This window comes from Petaurus breviceps, unplaced genomic scaffold, assembly GCF_028583685.1.
Source record: "Petaurus breviceps papuanus isolate PSGF00001 unplaced genomic scaffold, PetGlider_PUasm1.0 37, whole genome shotgun sequence".
Lineage (NCBI taxonomy): Eukaryota > Metazoa > Chordata > Mammalia > Diprotodontia > Petauridae > Petaurus > Petaurus breviceps.
Genome location: NW_027186296.1, coordinates 94,413,148 through 94,426,028, shown reverse-complemented (window position 1 = coordinate 94,426,028; position 12,881 = coordinate 94,413,148). Strand labels below are relative to the sequence as shown.

Sequence of the window (12,881 nt, the reverse complement as noted above, 5' to 3'; positions counted from 1 at the left end):
GGGGGGGGGGGGGGGGGGGGGGGGGGGGCGGCGAGGGAACCCTGGACGTGGGACTGGAAGGAAAAAGAACCCGAATGTGTGTATGTGCATGCGCGCGTGTATTTGTGTGGCGGTGTGTGTGTGCACGCGCGCGCGTGTATTTGTCTATGTATGTGTGTGCGTGCGTGCGTGCGTGCGCGGGCGCATATAGCATTGTAGAAAATTTCTAGCCTGTCTGTATTCTCTGAGAGTAATGACCTCCATATGGCCTTTTGCAGCGGCAGGCATACTTCCCATACGGCCCCTTCTCCTGACTCTTGCTGAAATAATCATCTTAAAATAATCGAGGGGAAAGGGAGATGAGAATGGGTTAGGACTACAAACAAGTTGGCTTTTTTCTCTCATTGACTAGGGAAAGCACTTGGCCCCCAACTGTCTCTCGGTACTGAGTCCTGGGGTCGTACAAGAAGGTGCTTCATTTTTTTCTCTTATTCTCCCATCTCCACCAGTCCCAGTTGGCGAAAAGGGGGTGAGGTGGGGATTTGGCTCTTTTAAAGACTTTGGGTTCCGTCTCTGGAAAGCTAATATGAAGGATGGGTTGTGTTTGGGGCATGATAAGAGTCCCCGATCAAATCTTGGTAGGTTCCCCTTCCCCCTTGCCGTGGATTATCAGGGCACCCAATTTAAAAGTTAACTGCCCAGGTAATCCTATTTTTCCTTTTGCATTCAAGCAGTAATCTTCTGGATTGGCAGAGCAGGGACTGAATGAAACGTTTGATCAGCGTGGAAAATGTGTCTCTTTTTGTATCTCCAGCGCTTAACACAGTGCCTGGCACATAGTAGGCATTTAATAAATGTTTATTGAATAAATGAATGAATTCCATCCGTGTGCACTCCATGGTGGGTTCGTAAATGGGACAGTGGAAGTGGAGAGGGTGGTCTGCATCGGGCTAAAGGGGGCTCGGCCCCGGACTACAGAGATGTGGGAACTATGGTTTGAAAGAGGCAGGGGAGACGCTGACTGCTCTCTGACAGCTCCCAAGGAAGGTGGCTCTCAGAGCAATCTAGGGGAAGGGTAGAACAGAGGACAGAAGGTTCAGAATCGATAGATCCCTTACCAGACCTATCTGCCGCCTGGGACTCTGGGAAATTGACAGAAGCAAAGGGAAGATGGAAAGTGGGGAGCTCCCGGAAAGAGGGAACTGGGGGATAGGGCAAAGGAGATGGACCCTGGGCGGGTCTACATCCCCACTCCCACTCCCACCCCCACCCCCAACCTTCCAGAGCGACGGATCCTGTTGCGGGTCAGAGACTTCAGAGGGTCCTGTTCTTGGTCCTTTGAGGGCACGATTTAGCTTAGTGGCAGAACCAAAGCAAAACTTCGAAAAGTTTGGGGAAGCAAAAAGGGCCATCCCCACATGGTTAGCAACTCTTCGGCTTCAACATTAGCTTTTCATTACAAAATATTTCACTTCCATGAGATAGTATTAATTTTAAGCCAAACACGCACCCGAAATATCCTTGAAGAGAACCCCAAATTGGAAGCTGACAGTGACCAAAACTCAGAGCAGCAAGGAGACAGCTGACTGTTCTCACTGTGGTTCTTCCCACAGCCTTCAGGCTTTCTCTTCCCCACAGTCTGTGTGGCTACCCGAAGTTAGTTTCTACCTGGAATGCTTTACCTGAAAAGATTAGGAGGGGTCGCCACGGGGCTCAGAGGCAGCTGTCTAAGACATAACAAACCCAAGAGTTTAACACAGTTCTTTTCCTTTTTAAGTCTTGGAGAGCATATTGATTTCTCAGATTTACTTTGTTTCTAGATAGCTCTAGAGATCGCAGAGGGATTTTAATCAACCAATATGGAGTTTTATGCCGTGGTGCCAATAAAAATCAACATCTGCTGCTGAGACTTTTTTTTTGCAAGTCTAATTTTCCAGGTTAACTTTTCTGATGAAATGTCTAACTTATTTTCATAGTGTGTGAAGCGCAAATACACGAAGCAATTATCATTAAGCTACATTACTTGCTAGCACATATTTCATATCAAATTTCTTACTGTGCATCCCCCCACACACACTTGGATTGCTCCGCTATACTTTCCAGTCTTAACTCTACGATGATTTCCTAATCATTAGGTGCCAGTCAGAAACGTTAAAGGACGCTGATACTTTTTTAAAAATGCTCTTAAACAGCCTTGAATTTAAAGATTTGGTTCAGTTTTTAAATTTGACTCTAAATACACACTTGAAAATGGCATTTTAAGTTGCTTTACGTTGCTAAGACAGACCACTATTGTCATTGGTAAAACTCAAACTCTCAGATTTTCCACTGAACAACCAAGGGAAAATTATTCACTTGGATCTCATTTACTCTCTTGGTTATTTTTTCTTCTTCCAAGAAAAGTCTGGAGTCTGGCTTTTAAATCATGAATTAAATTATATACTTCAATTATTTGGAATAGTCTGTGCCCTCAAAGTTCTGGAGTCATTGCCCCATCTCCAGTATTAATAAAGTATATTTAGTAGGGGCTTCTTTGAAATAAAGAATGTGATCACTATCTATTTCCCTTTAGCTGCTCAGTTTAGGTCTAGCAAAATCTTGTGGTGTGAATTAAAAGCCCCAAATATCTTTTACTCCAAATTACAGGAAAGATTGCCTGTAATCAGAACAGTATTCTAGCACCTTTGAGATCATTTGGACCAGGGATTCTTAAACTTTTTTTGTGTGTCGTGGACCCCTTTGATTAAAGCCTATGGAATCCTCAGAATAATATTTTTAAATGCATAAAATAAAATACATACTATTATAAAGGAAACCAAATTTCCATTAGTGAAAATAAGGATGTAGATTTTTCCCATCTAAGTTTATGGACTTCCTAAAATCTCTCCACAGTCCTGTGGGATCTATGAGCCCCAGGTTAAGAGCCCTTTATGTAGATAGTCATACAAATAGAGCAAAGTTCTACAAAAACAACAAATCCTATACTATAAATTCCTTTGAGATACTCAAAAAGGTGACTTCTCAAATAATATTTTTACATACCTACGTGTCCAATTTCAGCTCATCAAGGCTGTCCTAGGATAGAATGACTTGTCATAAGAGAATATGTATGTTCCAGAAGTCTATTTTCAAAACTATGATATCCCAAGATTATGGATCAAGGATGTTTTTTTTTTTTTCCCAAAGAACACAGTTGTTTTCCATCACTCACTTTTGCATATTTGAGAGGGGCAAGAGGACTGATGGGTTGGGGGTGGGGGGTGGGAAGGAGAAGAATAGAGAGAAGTAGAGAGTGTAATCAATTAAAAGGAATTTGGGGAACTCAACATGTGTTTAGCTGGATATGCTTAGTAGATTCATACTGTCCTTTCACCCCTGAGTCCTAAATAATAAATAAAAGAAATCTGATGGTCTCCATTCTGCAGTTGCTTAATGTAAGTCGGAAGGGAGAGTTCAACAGATTGCACCATCCTGTTTGCCTTTAGCCTTATGCTCCTTTGGAAGAAAAAAAAAAAACACAGAGAAGAGGAAAATTGTCCCAAGCTTAGATTGGTACAAATCATATCGCCCCAAAGAAAATAAGTTTTTAATTCTAAAGACTAGAATCTAAAGATTATATGTAATGAGGCAGTCCCAATTTACCATACTGGAAAGAGCCAGCATGAATGGAAACCGTAAAGAAAATATATTCCTAATTTCTAGACAGTTACATACAATCAGCTCTTTGAAAGGAAAGGACTTCTTAGGAGATGTGATTTTTTTAAGAAAGAGAAAGGGCTGCTTAGGAGATGTGACTTTTTTTAAGTAGGTAAAGCTGGCTAAGACAGGACAATATCAGAAATAGGAGATTTCTGAACAAACAGGAATTGAAAGAGAAACCTTCACTTCATATTATTTACCTTAAGAAACAAAACACAGAAATTGTGTAGAATGTGTAAGAATCCAGCAATGATGGTGCTTGGGGCTGGTTGTTTATTTTTAAAAGCAACATCCATAGATGACTACTTGGAATGAATGCTGATCAAAGCTGGGAACGTTAACTCAGCCTAATAAAGTTTCCAAATTCCTCCCAACTCTAAGTCTCATCAGTGTCGCAGGAAGGTCTAAAAACACTGTTTTGTTTTGGGTGAAATGGAACTGATAAGATTTCAAGTTTGCTGCATTTACATTTTGTAGAGGGTTATTACCATTGCTACTGGTCTCTCTGACACTATTCATTTATTTCTACCAACCATATCCCCAACTTTTTGAAGGACCCTTACTTTTTTTGTTTTATTTCAGAGAAACCAAGAATCACATTATCTTAGAGCTGAAAGGAATCTCAGAAATGACTTAGTCTAAACTCCTCATTTTACAGATGAGGAAACTGAGTCTCAAAGAAGGGGAATGACTCATCCACATTCATTTTGTTATAAATAAACCAACCAAAAGGGGGAAAAGGAATAAACCAACCAATAAACAGCATCCATTCAATTGCAGTAATCTAAAATCCTTTCTGAACAGAGCCAAAACATCCTGATTAGAAATGAAAAATGTCGCCAATTGTACAGATGTGTTTGGGAACATCCAGATGATTGACTGAATTTTTCCTTTTCATCCAGATGTTTTGGCATCCTGTTGATACAGCCATTATAAGCACATAGGAGAATTATTTTGCTAATGGTGAGACCATGAGAGTTCAGTGTTTCTGAATTCGTCCTTTAGTCATACACAGTTCAATGACTAGATTTGAACCAATAGGCCTGGTCAGAGAGTGGAGTTTGGTAGAAGCAGGAAAAGAAGTTTATTCTTCTATCAGCCCCTATTTCCTCATCTTGTGAATGGGGAAAATACTAATTAAACTACTTACCTAATAGAATTGTTGATGTATGAGGCTCCAATGAGATAATGGATCTGAACATCCCTGCAACTGTAATGTAACAATACAAGTGTAAGTTATTATAAAATTAATGTGTGCTTTGGAGCATGCACATTGCTTGTAGCCCAGTAGACCCAGCAGTGTCTCCCAAATGAAAGACTTTAGGTTCTCGGGGCACTGCCCAGCTCCTTCTTTTCTAGTAGTAGTTTCCCTTTCATCTCAACGTGCTCCTCTTGTCTGGTGTCTTTCCTGAAACCCTATTAGGGAGGCCTAATAAGCCTATTCTTCTTTCCTCCTCTTGCTTCATTCCTATAAACAGTATGATGGACAAATAAGTTAATATGGGGTATGTAATCTAGTTCTCCTGGTCAAATGAGCCCCCTGAGATGTTTACATTCTGTTTTTCTCTCCTTTTTTCACAAAAGAAGTTAAGTAAGTTGCAGACTGAGGGGGAAATATTTGGCTTATTGCCATTTAAGGGGTAAGTTACAGAATAAGGTATAAGTTCCAATCACTCAACCCTCTCTCAAATGCTTTTAGAGAAGGTTTTCAAATTAGTTTCTGCTTTGAAATAATTTGCAAACAGGGTTATGTTTTAAGTGTGTTGTTTTTATTTTTGTTTCGTTTTTGCAAAATCACAGAATCTTTTCATATTCTCTACATTCCTGCACTGTGTGTATGTGTGTACACACATATATACATATATTCAATTTCTATATTTCATTCTTCTCTACTTCTAAATCATGCTTCACTCTGAAACCATGGGCAATCAAGAACTAGAATGCAGCTGTGCAAATATTTATTGTACCTTATTCATTCGTTCATTCATTTAAAGAGTGCATAAAGTACCTTCTGCAAAGTATTGAATGAGATTCAAGATGAGTGAGAGATGATACCCTCAAGAAGCTTATATTAGATGCAGACACAAATAAATAAATACAAGACTGATCAAGATAGGAATAGAATTAGGGGTCTGGTGCATAGGCTATCTATGTGAAGAGGTTAGAGAGCTTGCTTCTGGGAGAATGGTGAGAATATATAATGGAAGTACTTAGGGGAGACTATAGAGCATGTGTGTGCATTCTGTAACTGGTTCAGGTAGGCTTGCCATGTATTGAAGAGGAAAGTGATTGGCTGAGGAGGCATCAGAAAAAGCTTTTCAGCATCAGCCCCTCCCTCTTTTGCCTCATTCCATTTGGAGGGATCTCATTGACTCTTTTAATCATGATATCTGGTGAGAAACCATGTTGTAAGGTCTTTTCCTGTCTGAGGACAATATGGCCCCATGAAAGGACCTTGGTCCTTGGCCTCTGTGTTTTTCTTTCAGGACCTCCACTCTATAAGCATATCAGGGAAGTACAAATTTTAGAAATCAGATGAAAGAAAAATCACTTCTAGTTAGAGAAATTAGAAAAGATTTCATAAGAATCAGGTGTTGAAGCTTGGGAAGGATATCAACAAGCAGAGGTGGGTGAGTCCATTCTAGGCAGATAGGCTAGAAAGTGTGACAGATGTTAAGTTTTTTCTCACTTCCCTTAAAACTATTTAAAGACAATGTGCCAACCCTGCTTCCTGAAATCTTACCCTATCTAGGAAGCTTAATATCTCCAGTTCCTTCATTAACTCCTTAAATAATGTGGTTCCCAGTCCCTTTACCATTCTGGTTTATTCCTCTTCTAAAACAGGGCACACATGATTGAAGATGCAGACTGACCCAGAGCATGATCCAACTATTATTTGCTTCATTCTGGATATACACATAGTTGTGCTAATGCATCCAAGATCAATTTAGCTTTGGAAGCAGCCTTCTAAACCTGGAAGGTTCAATTTTATAGTCTTTAAGGTGGAGAGCAATTCCAAGATCCTGGCTATGCATTATTCAAAATTTCATTTTAAAAAGCATACCTATACAAGATGGTGACTATGTAGGACAGTAAAGGAAAACAAGAGATGAAAATGCCCAGACAAGTATTAAAGCAAAAGCACAAAAAAGGCATCCAGAATAAGAAAAAGATTGGGCAGAAAAACATGTTCTCCAAACTTAAGATGCTTGTCCAAGAAAAACCTACCAACTTAATACTCAGAGAATTAGTTCCTATATGTTGGAGTCTGCATACTTCATTTTATAAGGGAAGAGAGAGGAAGCTGTTCATTAAATGGCAAAGGGTAGAATCCTTAAAAGGACAATATTATACTGACATGCAACCCTCTAATATTCTATGACCAGGATTTTGCTTAAATGATCAGTGATACAGACAACTGTAATTACAATGAAATGAAGGGTCCCTTCAAACAGCAAAGGAATTATAAAAACTTTCAATCTGTTAATATGTTATGCTCCAAATACTTTCTTGTAAATTGGCTATTTGTCACTTAGAATGAATTCATCCAAGGAAACAGTTACAAATGATTTTTAGGTTCCTAGGTTAAACCACAATAACCTATTTAACAAAGTCATAGACTTAGAGATGGAACAGATCTTAATATTGTTGGAAAACACAATATATCTGCAGGTTTTTTTAAAATAGAAAACAATGGATGTGGTACTCATAATTAAAATAGGTTTTGCTTTATTACCTTGAATGTTGGTGCTACAAAAAAAATGGTAGAGATTCTGGGGGAGATTTGGGTATGTTCAAGGACTTTAGAGGTTAGGGTTGACACTGGTTCCCATATTCCAATTTTTTGTCAAAATTTACATCATTCATTTCTTGATGGAGCTTTGTATCAATATGCCCACTTTTAGACTTGTCAACTATAATTAAGTTCCTCTCCTCCTTTGGTTTACCAATAGAACAAAGAGGGAGGGAAGCCAAATAGAGAAGAAAGATTTACTCGAGGTTAACTAGGCGAGAGTTTCAAGGGAGAGGGAAAAAAGGAGGATAAAGAGGATGTATATGTACATGTGAGGAAGAGATTGCCTGAGGTAGAATCATTTTGCTGTGAGTGGTGAAAGAATGAAGGAAAGGGGAGAACATGGCCCATGCAAAATTTCCCACAAAAAGGGGGAAGAAAGGAGATGGTGGGGAAGAGATGTTGAGTCTGAAATTTCCCCATATTGGCCACCAGGTGACACCATTGATCTAGGACGGTTTAAATGGTGCTTGGAGTTAGCCAGAAAAATGGGAAGCTAATAATATAAATGGTTATTTGTATGTATTAGGACATCCATTTGTATATATCCCATTTTGCTGCCTCATTATGGTATGTATATGAAGCAGTGTCAAGTCAACAGACATTTGTTAAGTGTCTACTAGGTGCTGTGCAAAGTCCTATGTTCTCAAAGGTTATGCCAGTAGAAAATAGTTTCTAGCCAAGTCTCATCAAACTGGAAAGACTTCAAGAGTGACAGCCTTTTTATCTGCTGTCTGACGACCAGTCTAGCCAAATTTTGAGAGTTTTATAGTGAGGATGAGGTAAGGTGATTGATTTTTCAGCCACAGAAACTCTTGCAGCTTCAGAAGGGATGAAGTCATAAAGACTGCATCAATGGAGAAAATAGTCACATTGGAAAAAATCACAGATTGAAGCTTTGAAATATCACAAAGTGCCTTACACATAGAAAGTGCTAAATAAATTTTATTGAATTGAATTGTACATATGGAAGAGGTGTCCATAACTCAAAGGATGTCTGTGATCTTTTAGGATATCAGAGCCTGTGCTTTTGGGGGCCAGGAGCATCAGGGAAGGTGTATAAAACATTATCCTTAAGTTACATAGTGAACATGTTCTTTATTAGTTATTCCAGACAGTAGAGGAAGAGTAGAGGAGAGTTAAGGAATTTCTAAAGGAAAGAGCAAAGGATTCCAACTAAGGGGGAGGTGGCAACCTCAAGGGAAGGTAGGTAGAAAGGTAGCGAGGAGGAAAAAATGTTCTCTTCAAATATTGGAAGTACTATAACGTGTCCAAGAGTGTATATTTATTCATCTTGGATCTAGAAATCAGAATTTGGATCCAAGACTAAAAGTTATGAAGTGAGCTTTCTGGTTCTATATAAGGAAAAAATTTCATGCTAATTAGAACAAGAAACAGTAAGATGGGTTGCTTCTGTAAATAGTGAGTTCCCCATTATTGGAAGTATTCAAGTACATGAGTACATGTAAGACATATTATAAAGGTAGAGAGATTCTATTCAGGTGAAAGTTAGACTAGATTGATTTTTGCAATCTCTTCTAATTTTGAGATACTGATTATATAGGACAGGATGAGTCAAAAAAATCACTTCACTGGTTCTGCTGGCTAGCAGCAGCTCTTTTTTTTTGCTTTTTGGAGGGCAATTGGGGTTAAGTGACTTTCCCAAGGCCACATGGCTAGTTTTTGTGTTAAGTGTCTGAGGCCAGATTTGAACTCAGGTCCTCCTGACTCCAGAGCCAGTGCTCTATTTACTGCACCACCTAGACTCCCCCATAGCAGCAGCTCTTAAAGTCATATCACTGAAGTGACATTTTCCTCCTGAGGCTAAAAGCAAAAATTATTTCCTCTGGGAGTTCTGAGGAGATTGCTATTTGAGTCCTATGAGGCAGCTGGATGGCTCAGTAGATAAAGAGCTAGCCCTGAGTTCAAATTCAGCCTCAGACATTTATTTACTGGCTATGTGATCCTGGGTAAGTCACTTAATGACTGCCTGCCTCAGTTTTGTTGCTGTAAAATGGGGATAATACCTTTTACCTCCCAGGATTGTTGGGAGGATATAATGACATAATAACCATACAGTACTTAGCATAGTGCTTGGCACCTTGGAAGCACTATATAAATATTAGCTATTATCATATCAAATGAGAAAATATTTGTAAAGTGTTTCACAAGCCTGAACATGCCATGTAAATGCTAGCTATTATTGTGACTGCTCCAAGATTTAGACACCAAATGGACTCAAGCATTATAGATGTGCTATCCTGTGAGTACTTTTCTACTAGTCATTTCTAGGGTGGGTGTGGCAGAAATGTTCCTACCTCAAATTCTGAAAGAGAAACTCCCGACTTCATGTCTGCATGGAATCATGTTTTACTGGATGTCAAATCCAGTGCTTCAAAGACAGACAGATGGATAGATAGATAGATAGATAGATAGAAAGATAGATATAGATCAGCAAGTAAATGTTACCATGGCACAGTTGTTGGACTGTTGCAACTGGTGAGTCAACTCTGCCCAAACTCAGTGTATATATGAACAATTGGAATATAAATTATTTGAGGGCATGATCTGTTTTTTCCCCTTCTTTGTATCTCCAGCACTTAACACAGCACTTGACACATACCAATCAGTGAATACTTGCTGATTGATATGAGAAACAGTACCATGGAAAGAGTCTTGGAATAAAAGGACCTGGGTTCAAATACTGTCTTTGTCATTTAATGTCTCTGTGAACAAAGCACCATCCTCTCTGGACCTCATCAGTAAAATAGAAGGTTCATTGAGGTCATATCAAGCTTTAAATTTATGATTTCCTAAAATCCTCTTAATTTTTTTAATTTTTAATTCTGAACTTAAACAAATAGGAAATGATCATTTTTATATGCATAGAAGAACAAAAAAGAAGATTGTATTTAAAACAATGAGTCTATATTTCATACTACTTGCATATAAAAAAGTAATGAAATCTACATTACCTTTGAAACTTTCCTGTTCATCTATCCTTCCTTCTGAAACTCCTTTATTCTCTTCTGTGTAATAAAAAATGTTTCAATTACCTTCTTTGGAGGAGGGAAAGGGACATTAGTATGGCTAGCTCTTTCTCTCCTTTCCAACTCTGCCTCAATTCAAAAGAGAGGGAAAAACCTTTTATCAAATAAAAATAATTAAGCAAAATAAATCCACATGGTGGCCATGTCAAATATATATGTATATACATACATATATTTCTGCACCTTGAATCCATCACCTTTCTGAAAAGAGGTAGGTAACATGCTTCATCATAGGTCCTCTGGAGTTGATCAGAATTCTTAATTCTTTCAGAGTTGTTTTCCTTATTATGTATTTTCCTTTGTATAAACTGTTCAAATAGTTCTGTTCACTTCACTCTACATTGGTTCATATTTCCGAGAATTCTCTAAATTAATCTTTCATCATTTCCTACGACTCAATAATATTTCATTACATTCATATGTTAAAAATGCAGCCATTCTGCATTTGTTGGGTACTCTCCTCAGACTCTACTTTTTCTTCTCTTTTTTCCTCTTCATTTCTCTTCTCTAATTTTCTTTTCTTATCTTTTATTCCCTGTCCCTTTTCAGGATCAGGAAGTTTATTCTATATTCAGTATCACCCTGCCTCATAATTCCCCCCTTTCCCTCTCTATTCCTTGAATTTAATATATGTTTACACCAAGCTATTTGTGTGTGGTATAATTATGTGTGCATATGTTCAATTGTCTTCTGTCCAGTTCAGGTAAGAGTAATGTTTATCTGATGTCCATTCCTCCACTCCTTCCTCCATATTATTCTTATCACAAGCCCCAATTATGAGAGATATCAAGTTCCATTCATTTTTCCTCCTTCCTAAACTAGTGTATTAATTTTACTCTCCCTTCTCTTCCTTCCCTTAAAATCTTCAGAATAGAACCAATACAACTTCAAGGCCTCTGTTTCTCTTATCTAATTTCCTCAACACCCTTTGAAGACAGATCCTGAAGGTACAATTGTTTCTTCTCCCCCTATTGAAATGTTAACTGAATCATCATAAAACTCCTTCCAATTGCTCAAATAAATTTTCCTTTCTAGATTTCTCTTGACTCTTGTGTTTATATTTCAAGCTCTGGTATTTTTATCAGAAATGCTTTAAGACCTTCTATTCCATTACACATCCATTTATTCCTTCCATAGGATTATACTCAGCTTTTCAGAGTAAGTTATTCTTGGTTGTAAGTCTTTACTTTACCTATCGTGTTCCAAGTTCTGCTATCATTAATGCAGAAGCCATCAGGTCTTATGTGACTTTGACTGTAGTTCCTTGGGAACTGAACTCCTTTCAAGATGCTTGAAGTAATTTTTGTTTGATGTGGAAACTCTAGATTTTGGCTATAACATTCTTTGGACTTATCCTTGTGGGGTTTCTTTTAAGAGGTGATTAGTGATTCTATCTTTATTTTGCCCACTAGTTCTAATAGATCTGAGCAGTTTTTATTTATGGGCTTTTTTTGAAAACATATAGTCCAGCTTTTTAATCATGGTTTTCAGGGAGTCCAATATATTAAATTATCACTTCTTTAATTGTTTTCCAGGTCAGTTGCATTCAAAATTAGAGATCTAACATTTATTCTTTTTTTCAACCTTTGTATTTCATGGAATCACTGGTTTCTGTTTGTTCTATTATAGTTTTTTTAAATAATATTTTTTTATTTTCGTTTTTTGTTTTGTTTTTTTTATTTTTGCTTTTTGGAGGGGGGAAGGTAGGGCAACTTGGATTAAGTGACTTGCCCAAGATCACACGGCTAGTTTTTGTGTTAAGTGTCTAAGGTCACATTTGAACTCAGGTCTTCTTGACTCCAGGGCCCCTGCACTATTCACTGCAGCACCTAGCCTATTCTAGTTTTTAGGGAGTCTTTGAGTTAATTAACTACTTTCTTTTGTAACTATTTATTCTCCTTCCAATTCTTTCCTCTAGAGTTTTTATTTCATTTTTATCTCTTCATTTCTTCTAGGTATTCATGTGGTCTTTGTGGAAAAATCCACTTTTTCACTTTGAATCTCTGATTATAATTTTTGCGGAAATATTTCCTTCTAATTTGGATTTGGGGGCACTGCTGAATCTATAAACATTTTTTATACCAATCAAAGTTGTTTTGTTTTTGCTTGTCTCCAGCCTTAACTCCTAAATTGGGTCTTTGTGTCAAAGCCAAGCTGACACTTTTGGGTGGTATGTTCAGCCCTGTTTGCTCTTGTCCAAGTTACTTGGTTCCTTAGTGTATATGATCCCTGAAGGTTTTATCACTCCTCAGTCTTTGATGTTCAGAATGTTAAGTCTTTTAGGGCCAGCTAGAAAGGAAGGAAGGAAAGAAAGTAGGAAGGAAGGAAGGAAGGAAGGAAGGAAGGAAGGAAGGAAGGAA

The 12,881-nt window shown here is 38.0% G+C and overlaps 2 long non-coding RNA genes across 3 annotated transcripts in view; one reads left to right on the top strand and one right to left on the bottom strand.

Annotated features, from left to right (window-relative positions):
* LOC138169524 (uncharacterized) overlaps positions 1-12,881 on the top strand; it is a 76,435-nt gene that overhangs the window by 12,495 nt on the left and 51,059 nt on the right. The gene's annotated exons all lie outside the window — the stretch shown is intronic.
* Positions 149-12,881, bottom strand: part of LOC138169525 (uncharacterized) — a 29,908-nt gene continuing 17,175 nt past the window's right edge. The window contains exons 3-5 of the long non-coding RNA XR_011170373.1: positions 10,447-10,500; positions 4,829-4,888; positions 149-1,043 (exon numbers count right to left, since the gene is read on the bottom strand). This is a non-coding gene — a long non-coding RNA (uncharacterized lncRNA). The remainder of the gene's footprint in view (positions 1,044-4,828; positions 4,889-10,446; positions 10,501-12,881) is intronic.